Consider the following 26,966-nt stretch of genomic DNA (forward strand, 5'->3'; position numbering starts at 1 on the left):
TCGCCGCCTCTGCCACTGCTGCTTTGCGCCGCCGCCGCCGCTGCCCACTGCGTAGCCGCCGGCCCCCTCCTGCGCTGGTCCCTCTCCCCAGTGGTCGCCCTCACCCGGTCTCTCCCGTGCGAGCCGATGGCTCTGGCCGCCGGCGCGTCCAGCACCCGTGCGTGCTGGGCCTCTTCAGCCTCGCTAATGACCCCCCCCCCCTCGCTAATGAACCCCTCTGGCCCGCTGACTTCAGGGACCCACCTCCCTAATTGACTAGTTGGTAAACTATAAAACTATGTTAAACTAACATTAGAGTATGACATGTGGGTCCATTGTGAATTAAACAGATGTAAATAAATCAATTAAACAATCGGTCAATGACAGGTGGGTTACCCCTGATAGTTTGACTAGTCAACAGATAGCAGTCAACTACTGACTAAGCAGTAGACTGGACCCCACTATCAGCATCACATAGCTCCTGGCTGGGTACACTTCTGGGTGTGTCTAGCAATCTAGCTTTTTATCTTTAGAATTAATTTAATTGTATAATTGTTTAAAACTTTAGAAATTCATAGAAAATAAACCGTAGCTCGGTTGGAAAAACTTTATACATGAAAGTTGCTCAGAAAAATCCAACAAACCCGAATACGCTAACCACATACCTTTCAGATGCCTCTAATTATCTGAACATGGAACATTCCCCTCCAGTCATCTGTTTGACACAGGTCCGGAACTAGGAATACATTCCCGGTTGAATTCCCCCTTCACCTATATCCTGTAGCCATACATTAGGTCAAACCAGGCACATCATATTGCCATGTTATGCTTTGTGATGCTATGTTTGCTTTATATTTATTTTTCTTCCCCCTCATCTCTCCGGTAGACCCCGAGACCGATGCTGCCCCTATGATCGACTACGTCACCGATGACCCCTCCTTGCCAGAGCTTCCAGGCAAGCCCCCCCCCCTTTTGACCATCCCGATATCACCCTTTCCATTCTCTCATGCTTGCATTAGATTTTCTATTGTTATTGTTTTCTCCTATTCTGATGCATAGCCTGCTTTTGTAACCTGCTTATTGTTACCTTACCTGCTTATCCTAAACTGCTTAGTATAGGTTGGTTAGTGATCCATCAGTGACCTCCACCTTGTCCTTGTTGCCCCTACTTCATCATCGAAGACCCGAACAATGGGATCGAAGACCAGGCCCTGGCACCGCACATCACTTTCCCCTTAGTTGCTCGACACTGCTGGGTTACTATCGAGTGCCGAGGGTGATACCTCTACATCACTTCTGATGTTAACCCTGTAGTGTAGCTATTCGGTCGTGGTCATCGAGGGTGATTCCGCCTTAACCACTTCAGATACGACTCTGTCGTGCAACCCCTCAAGTGTGAACCTCGGTGGTGATTCCTCTTACGTTCACCTTGATGATTACACCGAGTGGAATTTACAGGGGGTGATTCCTCGGATTTTCCCCTTGATGTTTAGACACACAGTTACTATGATTACTATGATTTTACACTGAACAATGTTACTAAAGACGGGTCGACCCTGAGGGGTACCCGCGCGAGCATAATTGCGAGTGATGCGGAGTCGGGTTGACCTGGAAGGTGCCCGCGAGATAATTACGAGGCATGGCCGGGCATTCTTAGCCCTTGCCCCAAGTTCTCAAGACGGGCAATGGAGTCACATCTTTCGTGAGTCTCTGCTTATTACCGCGCGTTCCTAATCCACTATGATTTGGATATTTGATCCGAGGGGCCTCTGGCCTGATAGCACTAACCATCACGTGGGCATAGTATGGGCGTTCTGCGTCGTATACATCAGCCGAAGCTTAATAGACGTCAGCGACTAAGCGGCGCGCGCCGGGTTGGACTGCGTAAGCACCTGCCTTTTTTAAGGAGGTAGCTAGGTCTACTCACCGGCCGCCCACGCAACATGCAGGAGTTCCCGGGGAGATGGCCTATGACCCCTGGGGACATAGGTTTAGTCCGTCATGCAAACCTCTCTATTAGGCCTAGGTCGGGTTGCGGCGTATTGTTTGGCCGAGGCCAGGCATGACCCAGGAAAGTGTGTCCGGCCGGAGTTAATCGAGCGTGGTGGGTAAGTTGGTGCACCCCTGTAGGGAAGAAAACATCTATCGATAGCCTGTCCTACGGTAACAGACACTTGGAGTTGTATCCTGATCGATACAACTAGAACTGGATACTTGTGACGAGAAATGGATTGAGATGAGAAATGGATAGTATGGCTCTGGGATTGCTTTCTCGCAGGGAGTCGAGAAAGGATCTCTGGCCGAGGTTGATAACACTACTACTACTTTACTTTATGCTACTATACTCCCTCCTGTTGGCTGCAAGATAGTGGTTTCCAGAAGATGCTACTCTTCGATAGGACTAGGCCTTCTCTCTATTCTGGCATTTCTGCAGCCTAGTCCACATATACAGCCTTCCTTTGATAATGTTGCATATGTAGTGTAGATCCTTTCTTGCGAGTACTTTGGATGAGTACTCGCGGTTGCTTTGCTCCCCCTTCCCCCTTCTTTTTTCTTTCTGGTTGTTGCAACCACATGGTGGAGTCCAGGAGCCAGATGCCACCTTTGACGACTGTTGCTACCCCGAGGGTGCCTACTACCACGTGATGCACGCCGACGACCAGGAGTAGTTAGGAGGCTCCCAGGCAGGAGGCCTTGCCTTTTCAATCGATGTTGCTTTTGTGCTAGCCTTCTTAAGGCAAACTTGTTTAAATCATGTCTGTTCTCAGATATTGTTGCTTCCGCTGACTCTTGTGGATTCGAGCTTATGTATTTGAGCCCTCGAGGCCCCTGGCTTGTAATATAAAGCTTGTATTATTTTAATTTGTGTCTAGAGTTGTGTTGTGATATCTTCCCGTGAGTCCTTGATCTTGATCGTACACATTTGCGTGTATGATTAGTGTACGATTGAATTGAGGGCGTCACACTGACCTTCTAGGCTAAGTGAAACGAACAGTTTGAAGTCCAGACACGGCCTCGTGCATGGTCGAATTGAGTCAAGTACTGATCAAAGTCTCAACATCGGAAGGATTATTCCGAACACTCAAGAAGAAGGGGAATTCACCTACAAGCCAGAGTCTACCATCAGTTATCAGAAGCCAGCATTGAAAGCTAGTTCGGGGGATACTGAGGGAGTCCTAGATTAGGGGGTCCTCGAGGTGCCGACTCCTTTCACATGGTCTGGACTATTGGGCCGCATCGTATCCATACCGAAGACCTTTTGTGCCTTGGTGTGCCACCCAAGTCATAATGGATGATCCATAGTTTCCTTGATGTAACCGACTCTTTGTAAACCCTAGCACCCCTAGTGTCTATATAAACTAGGGGGCTTAGTCTGTAGAGGCTAGGAGAACAATCACCATCCTACTAGTTAGGGTTTAGTTCATCTGATCTCATGGTAGATCTACTCTGTAACCCCATCATACACAAGCAATACAATCAAGCAAGACATAGGGTTTTACCTCCTAGAGAGGGCCCGAACCTGGGTAAACAACGTGTCCCATGTCTACTGTTCCCTATCGATCCAAGGTCCACACTTTGGGACCCCCTACCCGAGATCAGTCGGTTTTGACACCAACACTGGGTAAATAGGTTAGTCTTAGAAAATGATATGAAATAGCATATAATTGCATAAAACAGCCAAGATTGATACTATAATAGCATGGAACAATAAAAAATATAGATACATTGGAGACGTATCAAGCATCCCCAAGCTTGATTCGTGCTCGTTCTCGAGTAGGTAAATGATAAAAGCAAAATTATTGTTTTGGAATGCTACCTAACATGTTTATCATGTAATCTTTATTTTAGGGTATGAATATTAAGATCCGAATGATTCAAAGCAATAATCTATAATTTGACATAAAGGCATACCAACAAACAATGATGGCTTTCAAAATAAAAATGCTAAAGAATGCTATCCCTACAAAAGCATATATCCTTGTCATGCTCCATCTTATTAACACAAAATATAAATCATGTACAACCTCGATGTCAGCCAAGCAATTGGTTCATACTTTTTAACGTGCTTCAGCTTTTTCAACCCCCACGCAATACATGAGCATAAGCCATGGACGTTGCACTATGGGTGGAATAGAATGCGGTGGTACAGATTACTAAGGTGAAAACAAAAAAGGAAGATAGTCTCACATCGACGCGCCTAATCAATGGGCTATGGAGATGCCCATCAATTGATGTCAATGACAGAGTAGGGATTGCCATGCAACGGATGCACTATGATTTACAAGTGTATGAGAGCTCAAACTAAAAACTAAGTGGATGTGCATCCAACTTGCTTGCTCACGAAGACCTCGGGCATTTGAGGAAGCCCATCATCGAAATATACAAGACAAGTTTGATAATGAAAATGTAGCGACCCGGCCCAAATGGATCAAAGTCTTTGTGCTTAAGTGGCATCCCTGGATCAGTATGCTGACATACACAATACTCTAGGATTTATAACAGAGTTCAATCACACACTTTATTATATCGAGGTCCTCAAAAGAGTATTTGTTACATAAATATGGCTGAAGGCCATCTAAATAAAATAATTGCGGAAGCTTCATAGGTAGATGATTCCATCCAACTCCACGACAAAACTGAGTGCAGAACAACGACCTATCGCACCTTAACCCTCGTCCGAAAACTCTACAACATGAGACGTTACAGTCAGGTAGGTCAGCATATGGTATATGCTAGAAATTTCACAAAATAGAATAATAGTGAAAATGTCTATCTCTATATGAATATTTGGTTAGTGGAGGCTCTAAGCTTAATTTTTGCATAAAGCTAAATTTTCCCTACGACAAAGGAATTAATTTATTTACTACAAAGTTTAATGCCTTTATTGAGATGGTTCCACCAAATCAAACTCAAGTTATTAATAACCCAATTCATTAATTAAATAAAGTGATGTGATAAACCAACAATTCACTTCTATATACTCAAATTTGTCCATAAACCGGGGACATGACTAATCATGATTAGTTTATACACTCTGCAAAGGTTTGCGCACATCTCCCAATAAGACTTGACCACCTCCATGATAAGAAGCGAGACATAGTTTTTCTGAAGAGGTCCCCTTAACCCTGGGCAAGACGCATCCCAACTATAAACCCCTACTTTCGTAGTACCACCCTGTAAGGTTTCCTACAACGTACTCCACTATGCCAAGCCCATAATGGCTTGTGGCTATACATGGAAGCGTCTAGGCATGAAGTACCATATGATCCATTTGAGCCTGGGTGGCAGTCCATAGGGTGATCTCACGGGTCCTCTGGGATCCCTTTGGGCAAGTCCACTGGTTTCTCCAAGGCACCCGTACCATTCCACCCATAGTTGTGTTAAGTTGTTGCCACCTTAATGTCAATCCATAGTTATTAATTCTCTCTCACAACTTGCATGAATCCCACATACCACCGCATCTACAAAAGCATGGCTAAGCAAACCTAACTTAACGAGCAATGAAAATTCACAGGGTGTTAGGATCATGGGTTCCTACCTTAATGAACTACAACCATAACCACAACCTCAATTCCTATTCATGCAAATATTGGGTGAAACTAATGCATAGTAAAACATAGTTAATAAAAGTATAATCAAAGTGTGAACTTGACTTGCTGACGATCGATGAACTCTAGGGATTGGTAATACTCAGCCTCGCACCCCAGACAATCTAGCATAATCAAACAATAACATACATAAGCAAAGAAACAAAGATCCAAAAAGAAAACAAAGAAAACACTTTTGAGAAACTCCAAAAGAACCAAATAAACTTCTGAACAAAACACATATTTTAACAGAAGAAAAGTTGTGTGAATTAGATCTTAACAGAAACTAGATTTCATATGCTTCGATTTGCAAAAAGAATTAATTAAATCATAGTTCTAAAACTCATGTTATGGCCTAATGAAGCTCAAATTGAAATTTGATCAAATTCAAATTTTAAAACTTCAAAAATATTTTTATTTTGGGCCACCGGATATAGGTGATTTCTATGAATTAGTACGAAAAATAATAAACTATTTTGCTTTATAGAATTAAAGATATGCTAAAAGAAAAATTGGGTTGGAATCTGAGATTGAAACAATTAAGTTTAGACTGACTATGGCAGAGATGCAACGTGGCGCGATGTGAGTGGCTGTGGTTATCTACTGTGGGCGGATGGCCGATGCTTAACAAAAATGATCCAGTGAGCAAAATAAAAAAACAGATTTAACCTAGGTGGTTAGATCTCGATCGAACGGTTGCGACATTTAAAAAATATATTGGTCGGTTCCTAATAAACCATCGGCTCGGGTCAACTTAGCTGAAGTTAACATGGTTAACCGTACCATTTCGCCTAAAATAAAAAAGGGCAACTACACGATCAAATCTACATCGTCAACAACAGATCAGACAGAGGGGAGAAGTGGCTGGCTTACTATGGTAGCGAATGGCGGTGAGGGCATCGGCGTCGATGGAGGCGGGGTCTCCGGTGGTCGAGGGCGGCGGAGTGGATGGGTGAATGTGGCCGAGTGAGGTGTTCTCGAGGATGGTATTGGAGGGGCTTGGGGACGTCGGACGGTGGCGAGGCGAAGTGGCGGAGCTCCTGGTGCTCTGCGTGCTCCAACGACGGATGAGCGAGCTCGAGGGCAAACCTCCGATGCGATCTTGTTGAATAAAAGATGTCAAAAAGGTTCACAAATGCGAGAGGAACTGAATTACAGAGGAAGGGATCATGGGTTTGCTCACCGGCATGAGAATACAATGATGGACAGCGGCGGCTCCAGTGAGATGCGAACGACGTGTGCGGGAGTTTAGGTGGTCTTGCGCTCGGGGTTTTAGGGGGATCGAGAGAGGGCGGGTGTAGGTATTTATAGGACATAGCCTTGGAGGATGGGCAAGCTCAGGGACACGTTCCCGAGAAAATCACATGCAGTGGTGGCGGCGTGCACGAGCGGACTTGATTGTTGCATGCGGGAGGAGGAAGGAGAGGTGGGGTCAGGGCGTCATTGGCCGTGGGAAAGAGCGAGATGGGGCGGGTGGCCAGTATTTAGTGGGTTCGGAGCGGGCAGAGGCTGTGGGCCATAAGTTGCGGGTTGGGCTGGTAGAATTTGTTTTTTTAATATAAAAACCAAAGGACCTTTGGGATAAAATAAAATAGCAAACTAAAATAAAAAAATTCTAGAAATAATTTTTCAAATCCTTCCCAAATTTATGGACTTACCTGAACTATTTTCTGTTCCAAAAAATAATAGTTAAAAACATTTTTTGAAAGGATTATATTTTAGTATAAAAAACTTAATTTTCAGAAACTTTAGGATAGCAAATAGCATTCAAATATTTCTCCAACTCATTTAATATGAAGAAGCCATGTTTTCTTCTCTTGTAATATTTTTCTTGAGTGAAAAAATTATTTGAATAAAGCAAGAAATCAAATCCAACAAGTGCAGGGAAATATGATATGCATATGAATGAACACTACATCCAAATCGAAAATTGGGATGTTACAGAAAAATGCCCACCAGTATATGAAAGTGATAACATAGGAGACTCGCTATATGCAAAACATGGTGCTACTTTGAAGCACAAGTATGTAAAATGATGGTAACATTGCCCCTTCTCTCTTATTCTCTCATTTTTTGTGCTCTTTTGGGCCACTTTTTTCTCTTTTTTATTTTATTTCCTCACTGGGACAATGCTCTAATAATGACGATCATCACAATTCTATATACTTACAACTCGATATTAGAACTCAAAATAACTGAAACATATGACTCTATATCAATGCCTCTGGCAATGTACCAGGATATGAAACGATATATACTAGCATATCATGTATGATAATGATGAACGGTGGTTGAGCCACAAATACTATGTTAGCTATATGATCACGAAAAGCAATATTACAATGAAGATGTGTGTCATAACAACGGAACGGTGGACGTTGCATGGCAAGATATCTCGGAATGGCTACGGAAATGCCATATTAGATAGGTGAAAGCACAAGTGCTCCTTGGGTGATTTTGGTAATTAATGCCAACATACCTCTTGTTGGACTAATGCTTTTATCTAGTGTACTTCAGACAAGTTCAATAATGGTATGACATGGACTATAGATTTGGACCCTTCAAAATGCTAAGGACACATATTGGCAAAACCTCAAGACTCCTCATTTCTATTTTTGTGATCCAAGATCACATTGACTCCATAGGAAATCCAGTACTATTAAGAGGGCATGAGGTGCAGCTTAATGGTCTACTTGCTTAAAGTGCTTAGTGATATAGCTCCAAAACCCTCAACCACTTTATCATTCCAAATATGTCCAAAACTCAAAGTCAAACTCGGCCCCACCGAATCATCCTATCCGGAGCCACCGAGTTCATATGACATAGCCATTGCCAGAAAGCCTAAATAGTTCGGTGACACGGATACAAATCTCGGTCTCACCGAGATGGCCTTGCAAATGCTCTGTGACTTGTTGCATTATTGCGGTCTCACCGAATCATGCAATCGGTCCCATCGAAATTGCTTGACATTCTCCATGTTGCCTTACTGCTTCACTTTGATCTAACGAAGTTGATGCAATCGGTGCCACCGAGTTGATGTTTGCCCTAAGCCCTAGCACATCGGTCCCACTGAGTTGTTCCAGTCGGTCCCATCGAGATTCCTAGCGTTCACATTTCGAACTAAATTGGTCTCACCAAGTTCTTCTATTCGGTCTGACCGAGTTGGGTCAAATGTGTGTAACAGTTGGATTTGTGTGGAGGCGATATATACCCGTCCACCCCTTCTCCATATGGGAGAGAGCCATCAGAACGTGCCTACACTTGCAGCATATATTTTATGAGAGAGAACCACCTACTCATGTGTTTTTTTGAAAAATTGACCGTAGGGGGAAACCCCTACTGTTTTTCATATATCTATATAAATGGGGAGTTTACATAGACATGTCTATATAAACACCTACTCATGTGTTGAGATGAAGATATTCCAATCCTACCACAAGATTCTTGATTTCTAGCCTTCCCCAAGTTGCTTTCCACTCAAATCATATTTCCACCATATCCAAATCTGTGTGTGTGAGAGAGAGAGAGTTGAGTGTTGGGGAGACTATCATTTGAGGCACAAGAGCAAGCAGTTCATCATCAACATACCATCTATTACCTTTTGGACAATGGTGTCTCCTAGATTGGTTAGTGATAACCACAAGTATAGGGGATCACAACAGTTTTCGAGGGTAGAGTATTCAACCCAAATTTATTGATTCGACAAAAGGGGAGCCAAAGAATATTCTCAAGTATTAGCAGTTGAGTTGTCAATTCAACCACACCTGGATAACTTAGTATCTGCAGCAAAGTATTTAGTAGCAAAGTAGTATGATAGTAACGGTAACAATGGCAAAAGTAAAGATAGCAGTTTTGTAGTAGTTGTAATAGTAGCAACGGGAAAGTAAATAAGCGAAGCACAATATGTGAAAAGCTCGTAGGCATTGGATCAGTGATGGATAATTATGTCGGATACGATTCCTCATGTAATAGTTATAACATAGGATGACACAGAACTAGCTCCAATTCATCAATGTAATGTAGGCATGTATTCCGAATATAGTCATACGTGCTTATGGAAAAGAACTTGCATGACATCTTTTGTCCTACCCTCCCGTGGCAGCGGGGTCCTAGTGGAAACTAAGGGATATTAAGGCCTCCTTTCAATAGAGTACCGGGCCAAAGCATTAACACATAGTGAATACATGAACTCCTCAAACTACGGTCATCACCGAGAAGTATCCCGGTTATTGTCACTTCGGGGTTGTTGGATCATAACACGTAATAGGTGACTATAGAATTGCAAGATAGGATCAAGAACTCACATATATTCATGAAAACATAATAGGTTCAGATCTGAAATCATGGCACTCGGGCCCTAGTGACAAGCATTAAGCATAGCAAAGTCATAGCAACATCAATCTCAGAACATAGTGGATACTAGGGATCAAACCCTAACAAAACTAACTTGATTACATGGTAAATCTCATCCAACCCATCACCGTCCAGCAAGCCTACGATGGAATTACTCACGCACGGCGGTGAGCATCATGAAATTGGTGATGGAGGATGGTTGATGATGACAACGGCGACGAATCCCCTTCTCTGGAGCCTCGAACGGACTCCAGATCAGCCCTCCCGAGGGCGATTAGGGCTTGGCGGTGGTTTCGTATCGTGAAACGCGATGAAACTTTCTCTTTGATTTTTTTATCCGCGAAATGGAATATATAGAGTTGGAGTTGAGGTCGGTGGAGCATCAAGGGGCCCACGAGATAGGGGGGCGCGCCCAGGGGGAGGGGGCGCGCCCCCACCCTCGTGGACAGGGTTTGGGCCCCCTGGCCTTGATTCTTTCGCCAGTATTTTTTATATTTTCCAAAAGTTATCTCCGTGGATTTTCAGGTCATTTCGAGAACTTTTGTTTTCTGCACAATAAACAACACCATGGCAGTTCTGCTGAAAACAGCGTGAGTCTGGGTTAGTTTCATTCAAATCATGCCAGTTAGAGTCCAAAACAAGGGCAAAAGTGTTTGGAAAAGTAGATACGTTGGAGACGCATCAACTCCCCCAAGCTTAAACCTTTGCTTATCCTCAAGCAATTCAGTTGATAAACTGAAAGTGATAAAGAAAAACTTTTACAAACTCTGTTTGCTCTTGTTTTTGTAAATATGTAAAGCAAGCATTCAAGTTTTCAGCAAAGATTATGAACTAACCATATTCACAATAACATATAGGTCTCATACTTACTCATGTCAATAGCATAATCAGCTAGCGTGCAATAATAATAAAACTCGGATGACAACACTTCATCAAAACAATCATGATATGATATGACAAAATGGTATCTCGCTAGCCCTTTCTGAGACCGCAAAACATAAATGCAGAGCACCTTTAAAGATCAAGGACTGACTAAACATTGTAATTCATGGTAAAAGAGATCCAGTCAAGTCATACCCAATATAAACTAATAGTAATGAATGCAAATGACAGTGTGCTCTCCAGCGGGTGCTTTTTAATGAGAAGGATGATGACTCAACATAAAAGTAAATAGATAGGCCCGTCGCAGAGCGAAGCAGGGATTTGTAGAGGTGCCAGAGCTCGAATTTAAAATAGAGATGAATAACATTTTGAACGGCATACTTTCACTGTCAACACAACAACTATGAGATGGTGATATCTTCCATGCTATATACATTATAGGCGGTTCCCAAACAGAATGGTAAAAGTTTATACTCCCCCTCCACCAACAAGCATCAATCCATGGCTTGCTTGAAACAACGAGGGACTCCAACTAGCAACAACCCTGGGGGAATTATTTCGATCTGCTTTGATCTTTTTGATCATGGGACTGGCCATCCCGGTTACCAGCCATTTTCTCATGAATGAGGAGCGGAGTCCACTCCCCTTGAGAATAACCCACCTAGCATGGAATATACAGACAACCCTAGTTGAAACATGAGCTGCTCGAGCATACAAAACAGAATTTCATTTGAAGGTTTGGAGTTTGGCATGTACAAATTTACTTGGAACGGCAGGTAGATACCGCATATAGGAAGGTATGGTGGACTCATATGGAATAACTTTGGGGTTTATGGAGTTTGGATGCACAAGCAATATTCCCGCTTAGTACAGGTGAAGGCTAGCAAAAGACTGGGAAGCGACCAACTGAGAGAGCAACAACAGTCATGAACATGCATTAAAATTAATCAACACCAGGTGCAAGCATGAGTAGGATATAATCCACCATGAACATAAATACCGTGAAGGCTATGTTGATTTTTTTTCAACAACATGCGCGAACATGTGCCAAGTCGAGTCACTCAATTCATTCAAAGGAGGATACCATCCCATCATACCACATCACAATAATTTTAATAGCATGTTGGCACGCAAAGTAAACCATTATAAGCTCCTAGCTAATTAAGCATGGCATAAGCAACTATAATCTCTAAATGTCATTGAAAACATGTTTATTAATAATAGGCTGAATCAGGAACGATGAGCTCATCATATTTACAAAAATAAAAGAGGCCGAGTTCATACCAGCTTCTTTCATCCCAATCAATCCATCATATATCATCATTATTGCCTTTCACTTTCACGACTGAACGGTGTGTATAATAATACTAGTGCACGTGCATTGGATTAAGCTCGAATCTGCAAGCGTTCAATTCAAGAGAGAAGACAAAGCAATATGGGCTCTTGATTAAATCAACAATCATGCATATGAGAGCCACTAAACATTTTCAATATGGTCTTCTCCTCTTGACCCCCCAAAGGAAAGAAAAGAAAATAAAACTATTTACACGAGAAAGCTCCCAACAAGCGAAAGAACAACGGGAAATGTTTTTGAGTTTTCTTTTTAATTACTACTACAAGCATGGAAATTAAACTAACTAATTTTTTTGGTTTTTCTTAAGGTTTAACAAACACACAAGAAGAAAGCTAGAAAAAGAAAATTAAGCATGGATAATACAATGAAAGAGTATGAGCACCGACGACTAGAATAGTGTGTGAACATGAATGTAATGTCGGTGAGAAATACGTACTCCCCAAGGTTAGGCTTTTGGCCTAAGTTGGTCTAATGCCAAGGATCGCGGCTACTGTCAGGAAATTATTACATGGCCACTCACAAGGCCTTACTTCTGCTACGCGAGGAAGATTATACTTGGCCTTTTCTTTCTCCTTAGCTTGTTTATCCTTGGAACCTTGGCTAGAAGAGCCCCTCAATAATATCCTTATCATATTTCTGAAATTTTTTGAAAGTTTTAGTAACTTTAAAATAAAAGTGAATCAAACTAAATAAAATTGATAGCAACTACTCCCACAAGTGCCTAGAGCCTATATCATGCATTAGAATTACTTGGGACCTCATAAACTTGACATGCAAGCTCAAGAACAGGGCCACCTATGTAGCAAAAATTTGCAATGGATCCCGATTATTGTTTTCGGAGGAGGAAGCAGAAGATTTGTATTTACCATGAACTTACAGCTCGGATGAGGGCTGGCCCATTTGCGGGCATGGCGCGCTGAGGACACCCTTCGGGGCAGGGCCCCTGCTGAAGTTTTCTTCCCTTGTCTGGCCACCTCTGTCTCCAAGTCTTCGGAGGCGGCCCTCTTCTTCCTGCGGGGGGAGGAGACCCTAGATTCCCCTCCCCGACTATCCTCCTTCGTGGAGGTAGTAATTCCCCCTGTTTGGATGTGCAATGTGTGAAGTTCTGCTTCTCTGTTCTCCCCTTCGTCTTTCACAGAGGGCACTCGAGTTAGCACATGACTAAGCATCTTGGCTATGGCAGGACTAGGTGAGCCTTTGGGAAGTGGCGCCGGACACCTGATTCTCTCCGCCTTGCTGAGCCATTCCTGGCTGCGGATGGTTTTTAGAATAATGTTATGATAAATATAAACGAAGTGTTCAGTTTCTGGGTTATTTACTCGGGTATCTGGGCAGTTGCAGCTCAGGCCCGCATCCTCAGTGGTGTCCGTACACTTTACTTGTGGTCCGAAGAATAACTTACACATCCCTTCGAGCGTCATGCCGAAGAAGTGCAGAATAGTCCGCGGACCTTCCGGATTGAACTCCCACATCCGGAGAGGCCGGCGTTTGCACGGCAACATCCGTCGGACTAGCATTACCTGAATTACGCTAACAAGGCTAATGTGCCTCTCAAGAAGCTCCCGGATGCAGCTCTGCAATCTTGGTACATCATTAGCAAAGCCCCCAATCCAGTCCTACATTGGCCCATGACGCCAGTTGAGGTGGAGGGCCCGAACGGAAGTCGGGGGCAGCCACCCACTTTGTGCATCTGGGAGCCGTGACATAAAACCACCTTCGCTGCCATAGATCGGACACCTCCGGGAAGAAGCCCTCTAGCCACGGGGCGTCGGCGTTCCTGCTTATTGTAGCACCTCCGCACTCCGCGTGTCGCCCCTCAATCATCTTTGGCTTCACATTGAAGGTCTTGGGCCATAAGCCGAAGTGCGGGGTGATGTGGAGGAAGGCTTCGCACACAACGATGAACGACGAGATGTGCAGGATGGCGTCCGGAGCTAGATCATGGAAATCTAGTCCGTAATAGAACATGAGCCCTCTCACAAAGGGATCAAGGGTGAAGCCTAAGCCGCGCAGGAAGTGAGAAACGAATACGATGCTCTCATTGGGCTCGGGAGTAGGGATAACCTGCCCTGGAGCAGGAAGCATGTGCTTGATGTCGGCAGTCAGGTATCTGACCTCCCTAAGCTTCACGATGTCCTCCTCTGTGACAGAGGAGGCCATCCACTGGCCTTGAAGGTTGGATCTGGACATGATAGGGCATTGACTGACTTTCAGCGATCGCTATAAGAAAGACATAAAAAAAGTTCTCCTAAACCTGTTCCTTTCCGTTACTACTACTTGGAACTGGAAGTCTAGGAGTAGGACTTGTTGTAGACTTAAGAGAAGAGAAAGTAGGCGGAAGCCTAGGAGGGCCAACCGAGCGAAGCTCTTTTTTTTGCCGTGCCGTGAAGTGCAATTTTCTCGTATGCAAAAATGATTAATTTCTGTTTCTCGTTATCATGGAATTCGTCATCAAGATGGATCTCCCTTACATGGTCAACGAACTCATACTAATGCAAGGACTGCTCGCAAGCAAATTCGGAAATGAAAGAAGGCTACCGAAAGAACAAGCAACGGATTTCGCGCTCATACCTTGCTAAAGCGCATACATTTTCTTGCTCCTTGGTATCGCCCGGGAAGAAAGAAATGAATGAATGTCCTTTTGGGAAAATGTAGAATAATACACCTACCGAGACGAAGCTTGGGAAGCTCGGACTCGGCCAAGATCCGAACAACGACGGAGCACTCAACTACATGTTTAATAAGTAGTTGTCTTTTTCTATTTGGATTTTAGCGAACAGGCGTTTACATGAGATTAGTTGAGTAGGCTTGCCTTATCTGCTATAAGATAGCTAGTTGTGGGGCTTTCAAAAAAAAAGGCTGAAGGCTTCGCTATTGCTCATGGCTTGTATTGTAGTCGTAGTCTTGTAGTCGGCCCTCCATGCCTCTTTAGTCTTTCTAATCCTGAGGCCTTTTTCCTTCATTCATTTTGCGGTAGCTTACGCGTCAGAAAAATAGAACCTTTCTGGCCCGGAAGATCGCTGCTTCGCTTCTGGCACTAGCTTCTACCCACAATGGCTAACACTACCTTGAATCAATCAATGAATGAATGATTCGTAACCCCCACGGGCTCGAGGACCCGTTGGTCAAAGGAAAAGGGGGGTCCAGATTCTAGGACAGAGTCGTATGAGGCGAGAGTCTCACGTATGGTTCCTTTGAGAAGGGTGTGATACCACCACCTATCAGGCCCGACGAGCGGTCCACGGAGCTGCATCCTTACTCACCCAGTCTATGCACATCGCTCTTTCCAGGAGGTTGGCTGCCTATCCTAGATCTTCCCATTTCCAAAAAGATCCCTTGTTCGATCTGGTTTAGTATCAAGGTTCTTCTTTTTCTGTTTCTATATATATGGGTCCGTGCATCATTTCCACGATATCGTTATGATCAATTAATGGGACTTGGCCGGAAAGTGTTCTTGCCTCTATCATTAGCTCGGGTAGTCCCCGTTTCAGGTGTTTCAGTCACCTTTCGATGGCTCCCTTAATGTATGTGCCAGGAAGTTTCTTCTGAAGGGGGCTACTCCCCGAAAATGCCCCGCCCCTTGTTCATTTGTCGTTGGGGACTCATTGCTCGTTCTGCGGTTATAAGTAACGTAGCCAACCTAATTTCTAGAATAGGGCTGCGGGCAGGAGGGCTTTGTTTGTGCAATCTTGCTCGCAACACCCTCTCCTCCGGTGAACTTGCGATAGCCGCCTCTAACTGAATGCTCAACTGAGGTCGTGTACAACAACCTTAACTGCACAAGCCTGGGCTGGGCCTACCCTCATCCCTAGAGGAGCCGTATGAGGCGGAAGCTCCACGTACGGTTTTGAAGCCGAGCCTTTCCAGCAATGGGGCCTAGGGACCGATATGATGGTTGGTTTAGGTAGGGCGGCCGGCCTACTATGGGCACCTATAGGGATTAGTGCGTGAGACCGCGATCCACAAACTGACGCATGGGACTCACCCTTGACTTGAGAATGGAAGAAGGGAAACATAGCATGTCACAAGAGCGAGGGGAGGGGGCTCCGCCCTACAGTGAGATGGACGCCTCGCGAGCCGGGCTTTGGAGATGAGGCCTTTTGGCGAAGCCAAGTCAATTTCGGGCCACCAAACCTTGCAACTAAGGAAAAGGCCCTATGGAGTAAAGGGAAGCGTGTACGTTGTCACACTCCCTGCCCTCCAAAGGTGCCTAGAGGACGGGCCAGACGCAGCAGAGCGACACCCCAGGAGCGGATTCCCCACGAGCAGGGGGACAGGAGACGGCCATCTCTAGGCACATCACGACCTACAGGCAACACCGGCGAGACCCAGGAAGGTAACCCGATTGGGAGTCAGGGATCCATAGTACCCGCAGCCTCCCGGACTTCATATTCATCATTTTCTAAAGAAAGGGTAAGGGATCTCTTTTCTGCAACGGAAAAAAATAAGCTCCGCTGATTTGACTCGGCACAACCTAACAATACATCCAATACCAATGATCTGTGCCTACCGATACGGTACTCCTCCAAAAAATTGACTATATAAAGAGCTAGTGTCAATAAAAAGGCTAATGACAAAGAAGAGTCAATCTCCTTTACTCCTCCCGACACCTCAAGATGAGAAAATCCCTTCATCTAGGCGGGCGCCCATGCCTACTCAGGGAGCAACTTCTACCACGGCTGACACATTATCTCCCACAAAGACCAATGACCCATCCCGAAGAGAAGTTGACTGACGGGGATGTCTCAAGAAGAAATTCCAGAATTGGTAGCCTCCCAAATCAAACATACATTGACAGGGGTTGCCAACAAAAAGAGAGGAAAGAGGCCCTAGTGAATTTGATATGGTACCGTACCCCAAGGAAGGGATATACTATACTGCACCAAAATACAAAATGTTGAATGGGGTAGGGAACCCTGAACAACACCTCGCCCTTTTCAAAGCTACATGCAGGAATACTGGGGGCAATGAAGCCCTTCTTCTCCTATTCTATACTAAATAAACAATCTAATTCTAGGAAGAGTTTCGAATACTGAAACTTAAAGGAAGGGCGGTTAGAACAAAGCAAGGGATGACACTTTCAATGCGCGAAATCCGTTTCGAGTTAGAGTGCGAAGCTTCTTGCTGCAGCCATTTTATTCGCTGCTTGCTACTTTCTAAAATGGAAGATAAGATGAATGAATGAATAGATCGCATTTTTTTCTAGTTCAATCTATAGTCTAGATTCCATTCCCTCGATCCACTCTCATTTAAATGATGGGATTGGGCCATACCAACCTTCACTTAGTCTTAATAAAATATTGCTTCATATCTTCAAGGATTGGGAGGAGGTGGCGTAAAAAGGAAGGAAAAAGGAATTCTAAATCCGTCCCTTCCCACAGAATCATCGGGCTTGACTTTCCTTACTTTCCCAACCCCGCTACTGTAAAAAGAACTCTTTTGTTTTGAGACTAGCTAGTCCCTATGGTTTGCGGGAAAACTCCTCTTTCTCTGGTCTCACATCGAGTCCTTCTAGAAGTAAATAAAGTAAATGCTTATTCAACTACGACACTGTCGGATAACCGACCGGATTCAAGCCCTAGCCCCTCAGCTCGGACGGACTCGTGGAAATCCTCGAAAACAAGTATTGCTCAACTCACCTATCTATAACATAGAAATGTTGCATCCAACCCTGGAACGAGAGGTAAAGAATAGGCTACCATACGAGATTAGACAACTTCATTCTTGGCTTTCATCCCTACACTTTATTGAGATGAGAGGTAAAGATAAGGGATTGGATTTCATACATTTTATTTAGAGCTCTGTCGTTCCGACTGGAAAATGTAACCTTCCACCATACGTAAACCAAACCTCTTTGCTTTCTGTCGTTTCCTTCCAATAAACATCAGGGTGCGAATCTGAGTAGTTCCTTGCTCAAGACCACGAAGCAAGAGCGAAGCAGAACCGATTTTCAATTCATCGAAACTCTTGAAAAGTTGCTTTGCTTTTACAGCGAAAGCACCTGCCAACAAATTGGAACCATAATCCCCTCCATATGCCTGGCTCTCTATCTGGTAGTATATGCTCTGATCGAGGCCCTATTCTTATTATGATGATTTGGATATTGAATTGCCTTTGACGGATTCATCTTACCATTTTACTAGAGTTTTTTTCCAGTAAGTTTAACATGAGCGGAATTGGTGTACTTGACCAGTAGTGAACTCTCAGTTGTGTTCGATAGTCGGTTACGAGTTCCCATATCTTACGCAACCTTACCTTTTCTTACTATGGGCCAAATTGCGGAGGAATGCAGAATCATTGTTTTTCGTAGAACTCACTTTTGCTACTGGAGAGTACCTTCCACCAGGTCAGAGACATGGATCCAAAGCCTACTAGTTAGCTTTGAAGGTTTAGGCTTGAGAGAAATCTTGAACAGAACACCGCACTCCCTCCTATCAACTTATTCAGATTTGCTTATTTCTTTCTCTTTCGTTTTTGTAGATATAGGCTTTGGTGGATTCTCTCAAGGCTCGAGTGAAGTGACAAGCACATATTACCGGAAGCTAGTGATCCCGCCAGGCCAGCTCAGCATGCTTTAGAGCTCCTTGATTGGTACGAGGTAGTGATAGCAAGAGGCAACTCTCAATTGTTGTAATATAGAGACCTCTTTCAATTATTATAGATCCAAAGGATCGTTATTGATAGGAAACTGCCAGTAGCCCTTGACTTTGACTTGAAGAATTGAATCCGCCTTCTTCTTCTTATTCTTCTGAAAGTCTCCCAGGCGTGGTATCATCGGATCCACAAGGTCAATTTGTATCCATTTGTTCAGAAACAGGAAATGCCAACTACTCACTTCTTGCTGAGGATGAAGGTGCCATGGGTGATAGCGCCAGCCATTCCCTCATTGAAAAGAAAGCGCCAACCCTGCTACTAAAGCTAAGGCCAACCGCAGCCCAGTGAAATGAAATGCGTATGCAAAATAACATAGATTAATCTTGATGCGATCGATGCAAACACATTTCTTTTCTTTTTTTTGATTCAACAAATGCAAGTTCGTCTTTGTCTGATTTGTCAATGGGAAAACGAAATCATGGGTGGAGGAAGAGGCTGTGATCGATAAAGGGGATGATGATGACTTCCATCTTTCTATGGATTTTCTCTCATTATAAATCGAAAGATCAGGTCAAATCCTTCCAAACCATCCACTGGATTTTCATGTTCGTAAGGGAGGAATGTGTGTGTGTTGTATATAAATAAAGGACTTTCGATTTAGCGTTGTCATTTTCTCGAGTTTTTAGATAATCCAATTTTATGTGAGATTACTTTCATTTTAACTGAATCACTTGAATTAGTTAAAGGAGACGAGGCTTCTGGCCCAGCCAGAGGGGCAGTAGAGGAGAGTTTTGACTGCGGGAGAGGCAGGTCCAGGTAACGGGGAGAATCCGCTAGGCTGAGGTTGAGTGGCTCACTTCCTTGAGAATATAGAATCTATAACTAAGAAATGAGAATTGTTGACCCATATGATCTCAGGCTCATAAAGATGATGAAACTGATAATTTCATTCACACTTTGAAATTGAGCTCGCCAGTGATCTTTTCCAAGGTGTCTAGAGAAACCTGCTTTGAACATGACATTCGTACCCAAGGAAAGTTTTGGCAGGCATTACTGTGATCTTGAAGCCCTTGCTAGCCCCTATTCTGTGAGGGAGAAATCGCGCACACGCAAGGGAGGGAATCTCCCGCGCGCGCACGCGCGTATATAGTACTGCTCCATTATATAGTTTAGTACTGCTCAACCCAGTCATGAGATTGGAGCATAAATCTAATTAGATTTATGCATCTACTCCAAAAGGAAGTGGAATAAGACCAGCATTATGAACCGTATGTGTACTACTCACTTCCAATACAAGTAGAAGTAGACTTACTTGATTTGATCCCTTGAGGGATCAAAGAGAAAAGGCTATTTCACTCCAAAAAGGAGGCCTATTTGGCCGATTTAGGAGACCAGACGTATGATCCTTCATGCGCCTACTCAAACTCCGTGTTTTGAGCGCATTTGACTATGAAATCAGGCCTCTGCGCCTGGGTCATGTTCACCCAAACATGCATACCATGGAAAAGCCTTCTTGATATTAAGGGGAATTCCTCCTAACGTCGGAAACTTTCTGTTGACCCTAGCTTTGCACCAAGGCACTTTTCCTATATTTTTGCGTTAAGGCGGAGCAGTCAGGTAACGAACTGGAACTGGAAACCGGCTAACGTTACTTTACCTTTGCTACTGAAAAGACAAAACAAGGGAAGGACAAAAGGTTTCCCCAGAACCCCCTTCCCAAAGGAGTTGAAGGGAAAAGACTAGACCTATTCAATAGATCAAGTCTAGCTTTCCCTACTATGTCAAAGGAAAGGGAAGGGACAGAACAGAAAGCTACCGATGCAGCAGATCAGTCTCCTCGATCGTTCCCTCAAGTGATCGGTCACTCCTCGTCAACCTTGTTAAAGGAAGTTCAACTAAACAACAACACTAAAGGAAAGGCTCTCTCCGTTATAAACTATTCCGCTCCCTAACCTACCTTCCGGTCGATCTTTACTCTTCACTACGGTTTCAAGTACTCACTCCATCGAGCTAGTCATGCCTCTCAGATTCACTCCTCGAGGCTAGGAACAGTCCTGCGGCACTGGGTCAATACGGACTAAAGTCCATGTCTCCCCTATCTGGGGCTTACGGCTGCTGACTCTACTAAAGCAGCCTAGAACCCCAGACTGCGGGTTTTCTCTCTGCCCCATGAAGGGATCAGAGCTCAGAACCCTGGCTTTCCTGACTCGCTCTGAGTCGTGAGTACTTTCTCCCTTCGATTAGAGTAAAGATCTCCCTCCACCAACTAACATACTTTGATCACTACGTTCGGCGTTGCTGTCGAGTCGTGTCCCCAATCCAGGGACCCGTCTCTCCAGTCAACCAGGAAGATGATGACAAATCAACCAATTGGATTTCCTTGTCCTTCCAGTTCCCTAGTAATGAAGTGAACAGATTTGGGATCTTACCCTTGTCGAGTCCGGTCGCCCAGGGCGCTTTATCCAAGGAATGCAGGCAAGGCACTACTCCACTTTCACAACAGAACTGCTTGACTAGTTGAAACCGAGTTATGCAGATGTGATATTACTAGTCTGGATTTGAGATGACATACTTGAATCGAGTATACTCGGGTGGTTAGGCAAATAAACACAAAGGAATTGATCGATTTTCTTGGTTGATGTGCTTTCTTCCAAACTCTTGACTGGAAGATAGTCAATACTACCTTGCTATTTGTAGAATTCCTCCCCTAGGTTGGAGAATATATTACTTTCTTTACCGACATGCAAGTGGAATAAGACCAGCATTATGAACTACTCATCACTTTACGTACTGCCATTCCAACTAGCCAACTAGCTATTAACTATTAAGGGGAATTCCTCCCAAAGGTCAGAAACTCGATTTATTTATGGGACTGAACTTATTGATATAGTCAGATTCAAAGGTGGGAAACCAGGTAATACAGCACGACATCAGTGTGGTCAAGCCGGTAATCGAACAGATTCGGGATCTTACCCTTGTCGAGTCCGGTCGCCCAGGGCGCTTTATCCAAGGAATGCAGGCAAGGCACTACTCCGCTTTCACAATAGAACTGCTTGACTAGTTGAAACCGACTTATGCAAATGTGATATTACTAGTCTGGATTTGAGATGACATACTTGAGTCAGATGAGGCAACAAAGAACCTAACCGTCCTCTCTGATTGACTTCATCAGGAGATTCCTATGGTCTGGTTTACCTTTCTTCTTTCCTTGCAACCTTGGATCGATATGGTTCATTCCTGGGCTATGCTCTTTCAACGGTTGACAGAAGAGGGGGACGGGCAAGGATGATCAGACTGCTTGGTTCGGTTCGTCAAAGGTATTAAAAAACCCTTCTTTTTGGTCTTTTCTTTCTTGCCGCCACTTTAATAGGTGCCGTTGCAATGAGAGCGTAAGTTGCGGAGTTTTTTCTGGATTCTTTTTTTTGGGTGCGATTCTTGCCGAATCCGAGTTTGCTGCCCCAACCATTACAAAACTAATACCTATTCTCTTTAGTACTTCAGGTGCTTCTCTAGCGTATAATGTAAATCTCGTAGCGGATCAATTCCAACGAGCCTTTCAAACTAGTACTTTTTGTAATTGACTCTATAGCTTCTTCAATAAACGCTGGTTCTTCGATAAAGTTTCGAATGACTTTCTAGTCAGATCATTCCTGCGTTTCGGTTTGAAGGTCCGAAGTGCTTAAGCCTGGGCTTCGGGTGTTGGGACTCGAGATGCGGAAAGGCGCAAGTGTGGTAGAAACAAGGGATAGGCATCGACCCCTCTATAAAGGGGGTGAATATCAAGCGTCCCCAGTGGAACGCTTGGGACTCACCTAAAAATGCGGAGTCATACCAACATGCGTCATGGGGTTGCACATGCTCGTATTGATGGAGGATCCCGCAATAAGGGGAACACGATCTCTGTTTTGGCAAGGCGTGCCAATAAAACAGCCTCGCAACACGTGTCGAGGTAGGACGAGAAAACCGGTTCATATTGAGCCAGGCCACGGCGTAAGGGCACCCCATAAGAAAAATTATCAGCAGATCAGATTTGTGAAGTGTTATGCCCTCTACGATGGTGTGCGAAAATCATCTCACGGAGCCGGACGCAATCCTTAAATCTGCTTTGGAGTATTCGGAGATGGAACCCGCCTTGCAATGCCGACAACAATCTACGCGCCGGACTCATCGTCAGTGAAGCCTAGTTCAGGGGCTACTGAGGGAGTCCTGGATTAGGGGTATCCGGACAGCCGGACTATTGGACCGTGAAGATACAAGACTCAAGACTTCTTCCCGTGTCCGGATGGGACTCTCCTTTGTGTGGAAGACAAGCTTGGCGATCCGGATATTAGGTCTCCTTCTTTGTAACCGACTCTATGTAAACCCTAGCCCCCTCCGATGTTTATATAAACCAGAGGGTTTAGTCCGTAGAGGGACAATCATAATCATCATAGGCTAGCTTCTAGGGTTTAGCCTCTATGATCTCGTGGTAGATCAACTCTTGTAATACTCATATCATCAAGATCAATCAAGCAGGAAGTAGGGTTTTACCTCCATCGAGAGGGCCCGAACCTGGGTAAAACATCGTGTCCCTTGCCTCCTATTACCATTAGCCTTAGACGCACAGATCGGGACCCCCTACCCGAGATCCGCCGGTTTTGACACCAACAGATACCTTTCTTGACGAGGAAGGGATTTCACATGAGTTCTCGGCTACGTACACGCCTCAACAAAATGGAATTGTTGAAGGAAGAACTGAACACTTATTGAGATGGAAAAATGATGCTTGATGAATACAAAACACAAAGACACATTTTGGTGGAAGCGGTTGAGACAACTTGTCATGCTACGAATCGACTATATCTTCACAAGCTTCTCGGCAAGATGGCATACGAGCTTCTAACCGGTAACAAACACCAAGTTGGATACTTTCGAGTATTTGGCTCAAAGTGTTACATTCTTGATAAGCATTGTCACTCAAACTTTGCACCTAAGTCTCATGAAGGTTTCCTACATGGTTATGGCTCAAACTCTCACACTTATCGTGTCTACAACAATTTCACCCGAAAGGTTGAAGAGACGGTCGATGTGAAGTTTGATGAATCTAGCGGCTCGCAAGTAGAGCAATTGCCACTTGATATAGGAGATAAAGACCCTTCAAAAGCATTCCAAGATTTGTCCATTCGGAAGATTCATCCAACGAAGGTGAAGGAGAGTACTTCGTCAATTCAAGTGGAAGCCTCAACTTTACATCAAGTGAACCACAAGTTGACTTGGAGGCATCCACAAGTGGAACACGCAAAGACGGAGAAAATGAGGAATTACAACAAGATGAACCACCTCAACCTCACTCTCCACCTCCACAAGAGAATGACAATGCAACAACAATGAATAAGGATAAGAAGACAATGAAGAGAATGTTCCACCCCAATCCAAACAAAAGCTCTCACGAGTTAGAGCAAGAGTCACAAGATATCATCCCGTCTAACAAATCTTGGATGATATTCAAACTGGGAGAATTACTCGCTCTAAAACTTGTTTGGCTAACTTTTTTGAATACTACTCATTCATTTGTAATATTGAACCTATGAAGGTTGAAAAAGATGTTGAGGATCCGGATTGGGTGAATGCTATGCACGAAGAGATACACAACTTCGAGAGGAATCAAGTGTGGACATTGGTTGAGAAGCCGGACGATAAGAAAAATGTCACTGGAACCAAATGGGTGTTCCGGAATAAGCAAGATGAGGTTTGTAACATCTGAAAATTCTAAATGTTGGAATTTTATACAAATAGATAGTTATGATTGATTGTTTGATTGATTGTGTGAAATTGAGTGAAATTCGGAACTTTTGAAAGTTAAATGAGGGGGAATAAATGGACTTTCCCAAACTTTCATTTTGCATTCGTGATCTCCGTGAATTCAAATTCTTTTCACCACAAAACCCAGGAGAGAAGATGACATGACTTCTTCCATTTATTTCAATGACAAGGGGTGTTGAACATATTTGAATTTCATTTGGAAAATATTTCGAACCCACGAACTTTATGCAACTCAATGATTTTCACGAGCGAAGATAAAATGACTTCTTCAAAACATATGAAAATATGAGTTGGGAGTTTCAAAGAATTAAATTCAAAGTTCTTTTGAATTTATTTTCAATTTGGAGTTATTTGAGTTTTATTCAAATATTTTTTCTCCAAAAATAAAATATATGGAAAATAGGGTAACATGATTCCCTACATCAGAAAATTGGAGAGAAATAAATTTGAATTAATTTTGGTATTTTTAAAATGATTTTTTTTCTGGATTTTACTAGAGCAGAAGCACTCTTTGATTATTTTGAATTTCTGTGGATTTTATTTGATATTACAAAAATGTTCATGCTGTAGGAAATCTTTTTCTGAAAATTTTGATATATTATATGCCTATATAATATTCTTATTTTATTTTGTTTTAGTTTGTCTAGAAAATGTTTTTTTTAACTTTTCTCCTCCGCGGCCGAACTGGGCCGGCCCAACAGGCCACGGCCCATCCCAGCCAGCGCGCCGCCGCATTCCTCCTTGCGTGCCCCAGCGGGACTCGCTAGAGTCCACCGCCCCCACGGCGTTCGCCGCCCCTCCTCCATGCCACCTCCTCCCCTCCCATATAAATCCCGAGGCCCCGGGCCCCGCCTCTCTCTCCTCGCATCGCTCGCCGCCACCACTGCAGCATCGCCGTCGCCGGCGCTCGCATCTCACTGCCGCCGGCGAGATCTGCCACAACCGTCGCCGCCGCCTAGCCGCTCCGCCATCTGCTGCTCGCCGCCACACTCCGCCCCCGCACCGCGTCGCCCCGCGTAGCCACCGCCGCCGCCCGCGCTTTGTTCCCTCGTCGCCGGAGCTCACCGCCCTCGCCGGAGACGCCGCTCCGCCGATCCAAAACCGCCGCTACCGGTTTATTTCCTTGAACTGGTGCAAAACCGCTAACCTGGCCGGTTTTATTTATTAGGTTGGTTTTTACTTATTAGATCAGTTTATTTTCTAGGTTAATTTAATTAGTCAACGTTTGCTGTTTTAGGTTCTAAAGAGAACGGTTTTCGTTCTTTAGCTTCCCGTAGTGAACGTTTGTTCTTTAGGTTTTTCTTTTTCTTTTTCTTTTTCTGTCCAGAGACCTATTTGCAGTTATTTTTGTTTACAGACTAGTCCCTGTTCTTCAGATCTTCGTAACTTTTCAACTGTTTATCCAAATCCAACAAAACCAACACCCACTTCTTTGTTATGATCCCCTCTTTGCAGTAAAACAACTTAAACATATTTTTGAAAGTTTAAAATATGATTTCAAATAGTTTTGAATTTGAATCTTCTTTTATCGTAACTTGAGTTTCGTAGCTCCATTTGAGTAGATTCTTTTTGCAAATTGAAGCTCTTGACCTAAACTTTTTGATAAGGCCAAATTCACATAATTTTGGTACTATTAGAAATTGTTTTATGTTGCAAGAGTTATTTGCTTGGTTTTGATGTTTTTCGATTTGTTTTCATCTTTCTATCCGATCTTTTGAGTGATTGCTTATTTGTGGTTACTATTGCCTTCTACGATAGATTTGACCGAAGTGTGATGAGTAGAACTATCAGGAGTTATGAGTGCGAGTCATCTTCATCGACAGTACAAGGCAAGTAACACTTTGATCATACCTCTTTACTACCCAGCTTTATTGCATTAGATCAATCCTCAAACAATTGCATGATTAGGATCTGATTAATATGTGGGTTTTGGGAAGTAGATGAGGTAGTACCTATTACCTGTTTTATTATCAAACCCTTGGGAGTTACTCTACGTTTGCTTATTATTCCATGCTATGCTAGTAGACGTGGATTGGGTGAGTGTATCCATGACATATGTGAGTTTGTTTAATTAATGGTTTATTTAAGGTGGCAACTTTAACACACATCTGGGTGGATTGAGGCACCAGGGTATTCTAGCGATTGCCTATTTTTCTTTATGGACCGCCAACCAGGCTCAAAGGGATCATGAGATTATTCATGCTAGAAACTTCCGTGTGCAGCCACAAGCTACTTTGGGCTCTAGCATAGTTGATTAAGTCGTGCGAACTCTTACAGTGGTAGACTAGAAGATGTAGGGGAAAGTAGGTGTAACGGTCTACCCGATCGTAAGGTGCTAGCACTTCTGAAAAACTATGTCTCGGTCATCCGTTTCTCAAACACCATGTTGTGCGAGAATTCCAACGGAGGAGATC

The sequence above is a fragment of the Triticum aestivum genome, chromosome 4B (assembly GCF_018294505.1).
Source record: "Triticum aestivum cultivar Chinese Spring chromosome 4B, IWGSC CS RefSeq v2.1, whole genome shotgun sequence".
NCBI classification, from domain to species: Eukaryota; Viridiplantae; Streptophyta; class Magnoliopsida; order Poales; family Poaceae; genus Triticum; species Triticum aestivum.